Source organism: Phascolarctos cinereus, unplaced genomic scaffold (assembly GCF_003287225.1).
Source record: "Phascolarctos cinereus isolate Bilbo 61053 unplaced genomic scaffold, phaCin_HiC Scaffold_4;HRSCAF=312, whole genome shotgun sequence".
Classification (NCBI taxonomy): Eukaryota; Metazoa; Chordata; class Mammalia; order Diprotodontia; family Phascolarctidae; genus Phascolarctos; species Phascolarctos cinereus.
The window spans coordinates 664,279,192-664,292,092 of record NW_027555847.1 but is presented as its reverse complement, the minus strand read 5'-3'; positions in this window follow the sequence as shown (position 1 = coordinate 664,292,092).

Genomic DNA, 12,901 nt, shown 5'->3' with positions numbered 1-12,901 from the left:
CTCATCTGTAAAAGGGGATAGTTGTAGCCCCTACCTCCCAGGGTTATTGTGAGAATCAAGTTAGATAATATTTATAAAATGCTTTGCAAACCTGGAAGTGCCGTGTCAATGCTAACAATATGAAAGTGAACTTTGGCCCGGGTGGGATAAACGCATGGCAGTCTTCCCCTCCCTTGACGTGCTTTGTAGCGACCACTTGTGTCCTAATTTTCTGTCTTTTGACTTCTCTCTAATATTTTTGGTTGCATCTCTGTAATTTTTGAGTTGTTTCTTTTCACTAAAAATGTTCCCTGATCCAGTGCTTAGCACAGTATCTGGCACATAGGAGGTGGGTGCTTAATAAGTATTGATTCATTGATTGTGGAATTCTCCTGTAGGAGCACTAATGGTATTCCCTATCTCTCCCCATAATTTTTCTTTGGTTCTCTTTAAACAGGCTTCTTACTAGGGAATGAGTCGTCTTCTTTCCCATGAAGTTTTTAAATTTTTTCTGTTGATGGTGTTTTGGTGTTCCTTCCCCCCTCTCTGCCTAGAGGCAGCTAGGTGGTGGCACCATAGTGCTCAGTGTGCTGGGCCTACGGTCAGGAAATCCCGAGTTCAGATTTGGCCTCACCTACTTTCTAGTTGGGTGACCCTTGGCAAATCACTTAATCTCTGTCTGCCTCAGTCTCCTCAGCTATAAAATGAAAGTCGTAATAACACCTATCTCCCAGAGTTTTGAGGAGGATCAAAAGAGATAATATTGGTGAAGCACTTAGCACAGCTAAACCAGTAAACCCCTAAACGCAGTAGGGGTTTAACAAATGCTTATCTCCTTCCTCCTACCCAGCAAGCCATTCCTCATAACAGAGACTAAAAGGAGGGGCGAGGAGGGAAGGGAGCAGTGCAGCAAAACCATCAGACACGTGTTAGAATGTAAAGTCCTTGAGGCTTCGGATTGTTTCAGTCTTTGTATACCCAACACCTGGTAGCCAGTGCAGGTAATATGCGCTGAGTAAGAGCTTGCTGATTGATGAGCCGAGTCTGACAAGGTCTGCAACACTCTCTACCTAAAGTCCTCCAACTCTGCAGAGAAGAAGGGGTGTGTGCATGTATGTATGTGTGTGTGTGTATGTATGTATGCATATATGCATATTTCCTCTTCTTTGTAAAGACTATATGTTACATATAGACACACATAATGTGTATATATAGGAATATATTTATTTACATGTATATGTCAACTTTTCTTCAGGTCATTGGTTATTGTTGTAATTACATAGCATTTGGTCATTTCATTTCTTTTTTTTTCTCTCCAGTCACATTGTGGTGTTTAGTTTCCTGGTTCTGCTTCCTTACTTCACTCTGTTTTTTGTTTTTGGGTTTTTTTTTTTTTAGGCAATTGGGGGTTAAGTGACTTGCCCAGGGTCACACAGCTAGTAAGTGTCAGGTATTTGGTCTGAGGTTGGATTTGAACTCAGATCCTCCTGACTTCAGGGCCGATGCCCTATCCACTGCGCCACCTAGCTGCCCCTCCTTACTTCACTCTGCATCAGTCTATATAAGTCTTCTCACGCTTCTCCAGTTTCTTACCTTCCTTTCATCATTCTCTTACTAACCTTTTCAGCCTCTCTGAGGGTTCTTATAATGATTCTGTTCTTCATCTCTGAGGGGCAGGAGGTAGATAAGGTAGTCTTATTTCCTTCTAGATATTTCTCTTTGCCCCATTATGTTTCTTTATTGTATTAGAAGTGTTTTTCTATAGGGTTTTTCTACTACCTCTCACTTAACCATCTCACCAGAAGTTTCTCTGGAGACATGAGCCCAGATGACTCTACCCACCATTGATAGTAGCTCTTGGAGGACCGGTGACTGTGTGCCAGTCATACAGGACTTGGTGATTAATGCTTTTTGGTGGTAGGACACCATTCTGAGAGATTCCTGGCACACAGAGAGAAGCCAAGGCACTGATTTTTGACCAAAGCAGAGACAGGTAGGCTTTTTGTCTCTAGAGCTCTGTCCCCCTATTGCAGACTGGTTCAAACCAGTTGGTCAAGACCATTGCTACCCTTTTACCCTAATTAATGGCAGAGCCAAGTTGAACAGCAAAGTCAGGGAAACAAAAGTCTCTTTCTTCCCCAGCCTAGGCCCTGGTGAAAAACACTATTACTTTTCCTGGTTTTTTAAATTAATCATTAAGTACATACTCAAAGATTTTCTGTGTCAACTGGGGTTCCATGATGTTGAAGGAGAAACCCCAGACTTGCTTTTAGGACATTCCTAAATTGACCTGGGGAGACAAAGCTTATAGAATTCCAGCCTGGGAAGGAACCTCCAGGACCACCACTTTACTCCAAGCCATACATGCAAAAGAATCCCCACTACCCCCTATCCAATGAGAAGTCACTGCTTAGGGACGAGGAACATACCAACTCCGAGGCATCCCATCTCACTTTGGACAGCTGTGTTACCTTCCCACCCCCTGGAGCAAAGTAAAGTAATCTAATCTCTATTCCATTTTGCAACCTTTCAAATACTTGAAGACAGCTATCATTTCCTCCACTGTCTTCTCCACCAACATTGACCTTCTCTGGTCATCCAGGCAACACAGATCAGTTCAAGGCAAAGACACTTGATGACTCAGGATGGTAAGAAGATTGGCAGTAGAACATGTACCTCCATGACCCTATCTATGGCACAGTCTCCAAAAAATAGAAGGTGGCACAGTGGATAGAGCACCGGCCCTAGAGTCAGGAGGACCTGAGTTCAAATCTGGCCACAGACACTTGACACTTACTAGCTGTGTGACCCTGGGCAAGTCACTTAACCCCATTGCCTAGCCAAAAAAAAAAAAATAGACACACCCAAAGTGGGAAAAACAAGCATGCATAAGGATTGTTTATGAGGGGCCCACATAACGTGTAGACATACACATAGATAATTCCTACTTCTAAGTGCTGCAGGGCTGCTTATATCTTCTGGTGAATTCATTATATATCTCTCCCTTGGCTGGTGGTGGTATCTCTACACCCATTCGCTGGGCTTTACTGATTTTGACAGGTAGTATCTGTGGGTGCCTCACTTTGCTAGTCTTGGCATCTCTGCTGAGGTCATAGGGCCTACTCCTCACTGGGGAAGAGTTTCTCTACTGGCTGTATTTCTCCCCTGGCCTCACTGCACCGTATTCACTGGTTCCAGAATCTCTACTAGGCACATTGCTCCAAAAGCATTCATCTCTTCGATGCCAGCCAAACCATCTCAGATTCAGTCTGTTATGGTATAGTGGGTAGAGCCTCTCTGTGATAATAGTGGGCTCACAATTCTTTAGTTTTAGCCACCACACCCAGCTAACAAAAAGCCAAGCAGAATATCCCCAGGCTAAGATTAGCTTTTCCTCATGTGTGTATCCTATTTCTGTAGGAAAAGTTGAAGCTTTCTATAATAAATTACTATCTAGTTTGGAATTCCAGTCAAAATGGGGAGACTGGCCAATTTGGGCCCAGACCTTAGAGGGATGCACAGTATTCTCTGCCTGGTTTCAATCCAATACATGGAACTTTGGGGAGCCTTCTTCCAGCCACTAGTGACAAAGAAGCTGGGAGTGTGTGGTGACGAGTTTTCTCACTGGCTTTAGAACTTGGAGCACTGATGATGGGATCAAACTGAGTTTGCATGCAGACACCCCACAAGGATAGCTACACCTCAGTCCTTGGTCTGTTTTACTCTTCTTTTTCCTAGTGGCTTTCAAGGGAAAAGGATTGCTTTCAGCCACCGTTTGGGGAGAGACAGCAGGTCCTGTCTCCCACCCGTCATCCATCTGTCTGAGAACACATGGTGGTGTCTTTCTCTCTTTTGTGCTGATTCTTTTCCTGACTTAGATGATGGAATGGGTCAGCTAACTTTGTGTCCTTCAAAATATGGGAAGAGCCAAGCCCATTGGTGAGTTTCTCTGGGAGCCTCCACTTTGTGAAGGGACTCGAGCTAGCCTGCCTTCCTTCTCTTCCTGGCCCTATTCCTGACTTTCTCTGGACTTCAAAATCACATTGCTTTGCTTGCTTGGTACCTTTGTGTCCCCTTTTATTCTCCTATCCCTTTCACCTCCCTTTTGTGCATTGTTTCCTTACTAGAATGTAAGCTCTTCAAGGGTGGGAACAGTAGTTCCTTTTACCTACATTTGTATCTCCAGCACTTGGCACAGTGCCTGGTATGCAGTAAGTGCTTAAATAAATGCTGTTTCCTTCCTTTCCTTTCCTCAAAGATCCCCTCAGCAACCAAAGCGGTAGCCAGAACCACTGGAGCTGGTAGCTGACCCTGAGGAACAGCCTGCCTCAGCAGTGGATTGACCCTGTATCCGAGATACCACAAGGAGCCAGCCCAGCTGGGAAAGGGAGCCACTAGTCTATCAGCTACCCTGCACCCAGAAGTGACCATGGTCAGGGTTCCGTAGAGGGAGAAAAGGACTCCCAGGGGTAGAGGTTACCCTGGGCTACTTGTGTTCCCTACACAGGTAGCTTTGTGCTTTAAGCTGGAGCTCACTCTCCCCAGGAACTGTGTTTGTGCAGAGGGGAGGCTGTATCCCCAGTTTGGGATGGGTTGGCTCTGGTTTTGGTTTTTTTGTAACTTCTGTTCTTGCTTTACCTTCTCAGTAAACATCCTTTTGTATAAGTCAATTGATATCAACTAGTTAATTTGTATTGGGTAAAAAACAGCAGATGGGGGCTTGTGAACAATGGCGTTAGAAGCGCCAATCCATCAGGATCACCCCAGGATTTTATCCTAAAACCCCGAGGGGAAAAGTTGTCAGGTACTCTCTGGGGACCCCAACTTGCTCATATGAGCTGGGGTTGGAGTGAGCCCAGAGGACGTATTGTACAGTGTTCTTAGATGCTCCTAAAATCCTGGCTTAGCTGCAAACAAAACTGAGACAAAGCAATGGGGAACAGGGTGGGTGTCCTCCACTCCACTAGTTCATATTCCTGTCTTTAATGTTCACTTCTGTCAGCAGTAAAGGCTGATGGCTCTGATGCTCTCTTTTGGCCAGCAAAAATGCTTCTGTTACTGTACACTTCAATTAGTCCTCATGTGCCAGGGGCTCAAGGCCCTTCCCCATCATCGTTGCCCTCTTAAGGAGTCACAGGGTGCTGGGTTAGAATGGGAAGATCACAGGACCTAAAGACCTGGGTTTGTGTTGCAGCTCAAGATATTAGGTTTATTGAGATAATTGGCTTCTCCCCCCATGCCTCAATGCCATCTTCTGTAAGAGAAGGGTTGGACTAGATACATTACAAAGCCCCTCCCAGCTCTAAGGTCTGGATTCTATTTTTTATGGGACCTTTTCAGTCCCCAAAGTCTATGTTCTGAGAGTCCTCCAGCTCTCTGTTCTGAGCATATACTCTCCCAGCATATCAGAACTAGAAGGGACCCTAGAGCACATCTAGTCCAACCATATTTTAAAATATGGCTCCCTGTACGACACCCCTAACAAGTCACCATCCAACCTCTCCTTGAACACCTCCACTGTTAGGGAACTCCCTACTTTCTAAGGCAGCCCATTCCATTTTGGGATAGCTCTGACATATATTGTTGGGCAGTTTCCCCTTACATTGACTATACATCTGCCTCCCCACAACTCCCACCCATTGCTCCCAGTTCTGTCCCCTGTGGTCTCATCCCTTCTCCACCCAGCAGTCCTTCAAATAATTGAAGACAGTGATTGTTATCTTCCAAGGCTTCTCTTCTCCAGGATAAACACCCCCAGCTGTTTGTAGCTTCTCTGAACACATGGGTTGACCAACTGATTCCAGCTGGAGACAAAGACTAGTCTTAAACCCTTACCTAGACCTTTTCAGCCTGAAGTGCTTGCGCATAGATCCTGGAGAACTGAGGAGGAAACATACTTTCCTTTTCTCTGCAGAGGGATGGAACCTGTCAGTGTATACAATGTGGTAGACAAAGCCAGACAGGGTTGCTGGCTCAGTTGGCTTTGTCTGAATGTTTTCCTTTGTTACAAGGAAGGGATTCCTTGTAGGGTGGGGATGGAGCATGGCATAAAGGAAAATAATTGAGTTGTCAAAATAAAAGGCACAATAGAACTTAAAAAAAAACTTGGGCAAACCATTTCCTGAAAAATCCTTCTACTTGGAAAAATGCATGATATAGTGCAAAAGCATCATGGGTTAATTGAAGGAGTGATGAGTGTAGAGTCGAGACCAAGGTTCTGAGCTTGCCTCTATTACCTGTGTAACAGAACTGGGATTTGAGTACCTAGGTACTTGGACAAGTACATTTCTTCCTCTCTGGATCTCAGTTTCCTCATTTGTAAAATAATGGGATTACACAAGGTGGTCTCTCCATTCCAAATCTTACAATCCTAAATGGATCTGCAGGGGAAGAGGGAAGGGGGACAGGCTGGCACCACAGTCTAGGGCCTGATGATTCTCACCCTGGCATTTGACATTGCTTGAAAGCCCCAGCTATTGACCTTGCATTTCTCCTGCCATCTGTGACTCTCTCTGTCAGTCAAGGGCTTTCCTGCTCAGCCTGCTGATTCCAGAATCTGCTTTGGCTGCAGCTGATCAATCTTTTTGTATTTAACACAGCCGACCTCATCACTCATCCCACAGAGCCAGCTGTTGCCTTCTGTCCTATCTCTATATTTGATAGTCCAGGTTCTGCCTTCTGCAGTCCCATGTGCTCAGCTCCCAGAGAAGTGGGAGGCTGGGAATGTGTGTTACCCTTGCAACCTTGTCTTAGGGAGCCAGGAACATCAAATACCAGTCCCTGACCTCTCTGGCTCAGAACTTGCCCTTACTAACTAGAGATGCTTTAGGGCCTGAGCCAGACTCCCATAAGTCATTTAATCCAACCTCCCATCCAGGGAAAGTCCAACCCAGCCTGCAATATTATTGAGAGCAGTGAATTTTAATTCAAAGGACATTAGTCCAGATCTAACTCTACATGACCTTGGGCCAATCATTTCCCCCTTCACTTCACTCATCTGTAAAATGAAGAGGTTGGATTAGATGACCTCTGAGGACCCCTTCCACCTTTAGGGTCACTGAGCCTTTCGCTTCTGGTGACTAGAAGCTTCTAGGAAAGGGATATCAGGGCTTTGTCCCAGGATGAAGCATTTGCTCAAGGAGGAGGAATTTGCCCCAAGAAAAATATAAAGGGTTTCTGACAGTTCTTTTATGTCTCCGTGGAAGAAGGGACAAGGTGAGATGCCCATTGACAGGGTGGTGAGAGGAAGAGTGGCTTGGGCTCAGCATTCTATGGGAGAAGGGGGAGAGAGGTTGGAGGACCAGAACTCCAGCCCAGGGATGAGAAAGGAGGGCTAACCCTGGCACAGAGAGAGTCCTCCTGGTGTGAAGAATGCTGGTCCTTCAGGGATCTCCTTGAAGCATACTCTAACTGTAGAGAGATGAGGCAAGGTAGTGAGTGACCAGGGACTAGTGGCCTGAGAAGCAGCCAGAGGTGTGCTGGTGAATGTTTAACAACCAGGGGGAAAAGAGTGTACCAACAACACACTTTAAAGTTTATTCTGCATTAACGTTTTCTCCCTCATTTTCTTAAGTCTAGGCAGTCAGCAAAACAATAAATCAAGCTCTGATTTGTAGCATTTGCTGATTTCTGCGGGCAGGGTCGGCTAGGGATGGGGGGGGCTGAATAAATGCTCACATTGAGAATTGAACAATCAGCTTGGAGCTGGCTCCAGTGAACCCCTGAATTCGCTCCATGACCATGATTATCCTTTGGAGGGGTCTTTAGGAAGGGTAAGGCAATGGAAGGGAGATAGTACTATGCCCTAGAGAGGTACCAGCTATTCTTTCCAGGATTCTCAAGTCTTCTTGCTACTGGGAAACCCAAGGGTCAGGAGGAGGAATAGGTTGAAAATGTGGGGGGCTGCCCTGTGAGTCCAACGGAAGGCATCAAAAGCATTTCTCTCATCCCAGACACTTTATTTCCCTTGAATTTTACCCTCCCTGGCTTCTCAAACATTTCAGAAAAGTGGACGTGGGGAATGGGGTCAGTGGGGAGGTACACTAGGGGCCAGGGTGCATCTAGAAGAATCAAGGGTAATTATCTCACTTCCCTACCCCAACCCCTCACCCCTCTTCAGCTTGTTGTCCTGTCTCAAAAGACGAGGAACCCCTGCACTGGAAAGGGGGTAGATTTAAAAACCTGGCTCAAAGAGCACTGAACAAGGCGAGGCGTCAGGAGACCTAACTTCTAGTCCCTTTTCTGACACTAAATACAAGGCGGTCTCCAAGGTCCTGACCATCTGTCAAGCTATGACACTTGGGCTCTGTCAGACTCCACTTCAGCCTAGCCTCAGTTTCAACAAGAGTTAAGTTAGTCGTTCTATGAAACATTGAACAAGTTATTTTCCCTCTCTGGGGTCTCAGTTTCCCCTTCTGTAAAATGATATTATTGGATTAAGAACCCTTCAACTTTAACATGATCCTCTGAAGTATTTTTATTTGATGGGGTAGGGTCCCCTTTTCATTCTCCTCCCCAAAAGCAACTTCCTATTTAGTGAGTTACCTCCTTTGCCCTTAAACAGGTTTTTAGATGCCACAGTGCACTGCAGTTTTTAAATATCCTTCCTAAAATTATCACCAGTTGTGGTTTAAACAGAACATCAGCTAATTCATTTTGATCACTGTTTCTCTTAATGTAATCACATTATTTTTTTTTGTTACAATGTCACACTAATGAATCCTCTTAAGTCTGAAGTCACTAAAATCCCCAGATTTTCTTTCACATGGACTGTTGTTGAGGCATACTTCCCACACTATACTTGAATTTTTTTTTGACCAAGTACCCCTTCTCCCCATGGGCCCTATTCTTCCTTGTTGCTCAGTTCTCATTGTCACTTTTAAATAATCATTAAAACAAATCAAGAACTTGTCAGCTACTGTAGATGCCTAAATAATTGACATTTACAACTGTGATGCCACATCTCCATGCCAGGTTTGTGATTTGTTTCCTGAAATCTCGTCTATTTCCTCTTTTTGTCCAGGTGGAGTGTAGTATACACACAGAACAATATCTTCTCTATGGCTCCAACTGATGATACCTCAACCAACCATTCTCTACCATATTTCCCACCTCCAGTTTCTAGGTGTCATTACATAAGTATTTTCTTCTTAACATACAATGCTACTTAGCCACTCCTTTTTTTAACCTATTTTATTTTGAAAATAAAGTATGACTTCCCTTAGCCATATTCCAATTATGAGTCTGTCCTAGGTTTGTGGGGGGTACACATGCAGTTTCAGCATATAATGATAATGATATAAATATAATATAATAATAAAAATGACATCACAAACAATAATAATAATAATCATAACCTGGACCCCATCACAGCCTCAATGTCTTCATGTAGCAATTGATATATCAGTAGCATCACAACGTGTGAGGAGGGTCCCAGAAGCCAAAATAAGGCCCTCTCTGATGAGGAAAAGGCCACGGAAGACACAGCACCCTTTCACTTGAGGGATTCCTCAGGTAATTTTCCAGTTCCAAGTCCCAGGATCTCTGCTATTGCTACCTAAAAGATGAACCTTCTCGACACACACAGACATTTTGATTTATAAGATTCTTTCTCAGGTATGGGGTGGGCTAGATGACCTCTGAGGTCCCTCCTAGCCTTGCGATTCTGTAAGAGGAGAAGGCAGATCAAGGCACAGGAATGGGAAGATTCAAAGCGAGTGAGGTATGTAAGTCCTGGCCTGAGTAAAGAAAGACAGATCATCAAGGAGAGAGAAAACCTTAGCAGTGCATCTGAGGAGTGGGAAACAGATGCAAGGATCAGAAATATTGACCTGGAAGGGACCTTTGGAGCCACCTACTCCAACCCTCTCTCAAAAGATGAAGTAACTAAGATCCACAGAGTATAAGTGGCTTCCCCAAAGTCATTCAAGGAACAAACAAAAGAGCTGAATTTGGGAGCTTGGCCCTCTGACTCCAAATCTAGACTTCTTTACACTTTAGCATGTAGCCTTTCAAAATCACATCTTGACTCAGAGTAAATGATCTTTGATGATGAGTGATATAGTAGCACCTAAATGAATGATGTAGTAAGGTCTTTAAATATGGAGTCACTGGAGATGGCCAGGAAGGAAAGGAAAGAATAAAGTGGCAATTTGGATTCTGGGACCACCAGCAACTGACTTTTCATATGAGAGGAGTCACTTCTAACTTTGGCATAAGAATCTTGAGAGAAAATGAGAGAGAAGACGAAGAAGAAGAAGAAGAAGAAGAAGAAGAAGAAGAAGAAGAAGAAGAAGAAGAAGAAGAAGAAGAAGAAGAAGAAGAAGAAGAAGAAGAAGAAGAAGAAGGAGGAGGAGAGGAGGAGGAGGAGGAGGAGGAGGAGGAGAGGAGGAGGAGGAGGAAGGGGAGGAAGGGGAGGAGGAGGAGGAGGAAGAAGGAGGAGGAGGAGGAGGAGAAGAAGAAGGAGGAGGAGGAGGAGGAGGAGGAAAGAAGAAAGAGAAAATGAGAGACAAGAATGAGAGAGAAATAAGAGGACTCTCAGCTAGACGTTGTAGTCACGCAGTTGAAGGGCCCAAGAATTTAGGCATCTCTGATGTGCCAGCTCTAGCTCTATGAGTCTGTGACTCCATGACATTTGCAGCAGCCACCAAGGCTTCCTGCCTGTGGACTCAGGGATGGGCTGAGTATTTGGCCACAGGCAGTTTTGGTAGACTGCAAAGGAACCAGCCATTGGCCAAAGATCCTGGATGGCACTGGGGAACTGCCTCATGGCAAGGCTGGTCTTTGGCCCTGGCTAATGCCAGAAAAGCCTTTTTATTCCCAAATTGCCTGTAGCTTTGGCTGAAATTCTGAGGCTCTGGAGGCAGTAAAGCCAGAGAATGTGAAAGCCAGAAGGAGTTCTAGAGATTATCCAGTCCCAATTCTCTCAGCTTATGTATGGAGAAAATGAGTCCCAGAGAAGGACAAAACTTTGTCCAAGGTCACAGGGCTTAGGAAGAGGCAAAGTCTAATCCAGGGATGTGCTGGTAAATATTTAACAGGCATGACACACTTCTCAATTTAATCCAAATTATTAACATTTCCCCCATCACTTTCTTAAGTCTAGACAATCAACCAAACAATAAATCAGGCCCTGATTTGTAGCCTTTGCCAATTTCTGGGATATAAATGCTCACACTGAAATTTTAACAATCAGCTCTCCCAAGGTAGCCTGCCAGGTAGGAGCTGGCTCTCACACACCTTGGCAATCCATCTTCCGCATGACAGCCCTTCAAATATTTAAGGCAACTATTAGGACCTCTCAAATCACCTTGTATCCTGCACAAATACCTCCATGTTTCTTTCAACCAATCCTTCTGTGGACTAGTTTCCAGTCCCTTCTCCATTCTGGAGTCCCTCCTCCAGATCAGGGGTTCTTAACCTGGGGGTCTTTTTAAAAATGTATAGGTTGGTCACTATATTTCAATATATTTTGATTTCTTTGCAATCTTACATATTTTGTATCATGCATTTAAAAACATGATTCTGAGAAGGGATCCCTAGACTTTTCCAGAATGATGGCCAGAGGGGTCCACAGCACAAACAAGGTTAAGAGCACCTGGACTAATGCTCTCTGGTTTGTCAATATCCATGCTAAAACATGATCCAATGGAATCCTTATAGCAAGAAGGAGGGATAACCTGCATGTGGGCCATGTATTCCAATCTGTATGCACCCAATGTCAATTATGATGCTTCCTTGTAGAAGAGAAATACAAAATCTCAGAACTGGAAATGACCCCAGAGGTCTAACCTATAGCTGAAAGAGAACAGGTGATAGATCCCTGGAAAGTGTTCCTACAATCACTAATGGGAAACCATCTCCAGAGGTGGCCCATTTCACTGATGGATACCTCTCATGACTGTTAATAGAAGGGCAGTGTGATACAGGGGTCCAAGAAGACCTGGGTTCAAGTCTTGTCTCTGACTCATACTAATCATGTGCCATGGACAAATCACTCAAGCTCTCAGCCTTTTTTGTGTTTTGGACCTCTTTGGCAGTCAGCCTGGCGAAGTCTATGGCTTCCTGTTCAGAATAGCTTATTACCTGCATTCACATTGGAGAGGAATGCCAAATTTCAATTAGAGGTTAGTAAAAATAAAGGTATCATTTCTTCCCATTCTAGTTCATAGACCACCCCCACCCTGATATCTATCCACAGATCCCAGGTTAAGATCCCCTTGGTCAATACTATAAATTACAAACAAGTGACTGATGTGCATGATGAGAAAGGTTCCCCACAGCACGAATTGACTGACATCCTTCACCTTCTGGAATATCATATTCCAATCATATGACTGAATTCAAAGTTTTCCCTTATGTTGAGCCAAAATCTTTCTCTGCAGCCTCCTCTGAGGCCAAGCAGAACTAATCTAATCCCTCTTTTAAAAAATAGTAATAATTAAATTTTTTTTCAAGCAGCAAAAATTCACCTTCTCTTCCCCTCTCTACCCCCTCTAAAAAAGAAAGAAAAACAAAACCACTGTTACATGTATAGTTAAGCAAAACAAATTTCCTTGTTGGATATGTCCAAACCCCCCCCCCCAAACCCTCAAATTACATTCTGAGTCCTTCACCTCTCCATCAGGAGGTGGGTAGCATGTTTCATCATAAGTCCTCTAGAAGCGTAGTTGTTCATTACACTGATCAGTTCCCAAGTTTTTAGAAGTTGTTTGTCTTTCTGATATTATTGTTATTGTATAAATCATTCTCCTGTTCCACTCACTTCACTCTGTATCAGTTCATACAAGTCTTCTCAGGGTTCTTTGAAACCATCTCCTCCATCATTTCTTACAGCATAATAGTTTCCTTTTCTTTGCCATCTCCAAAAAAGCAATAAACATTTTCGTGTATTCTCAGAATTTATTTTGCTTAGGACCAATCC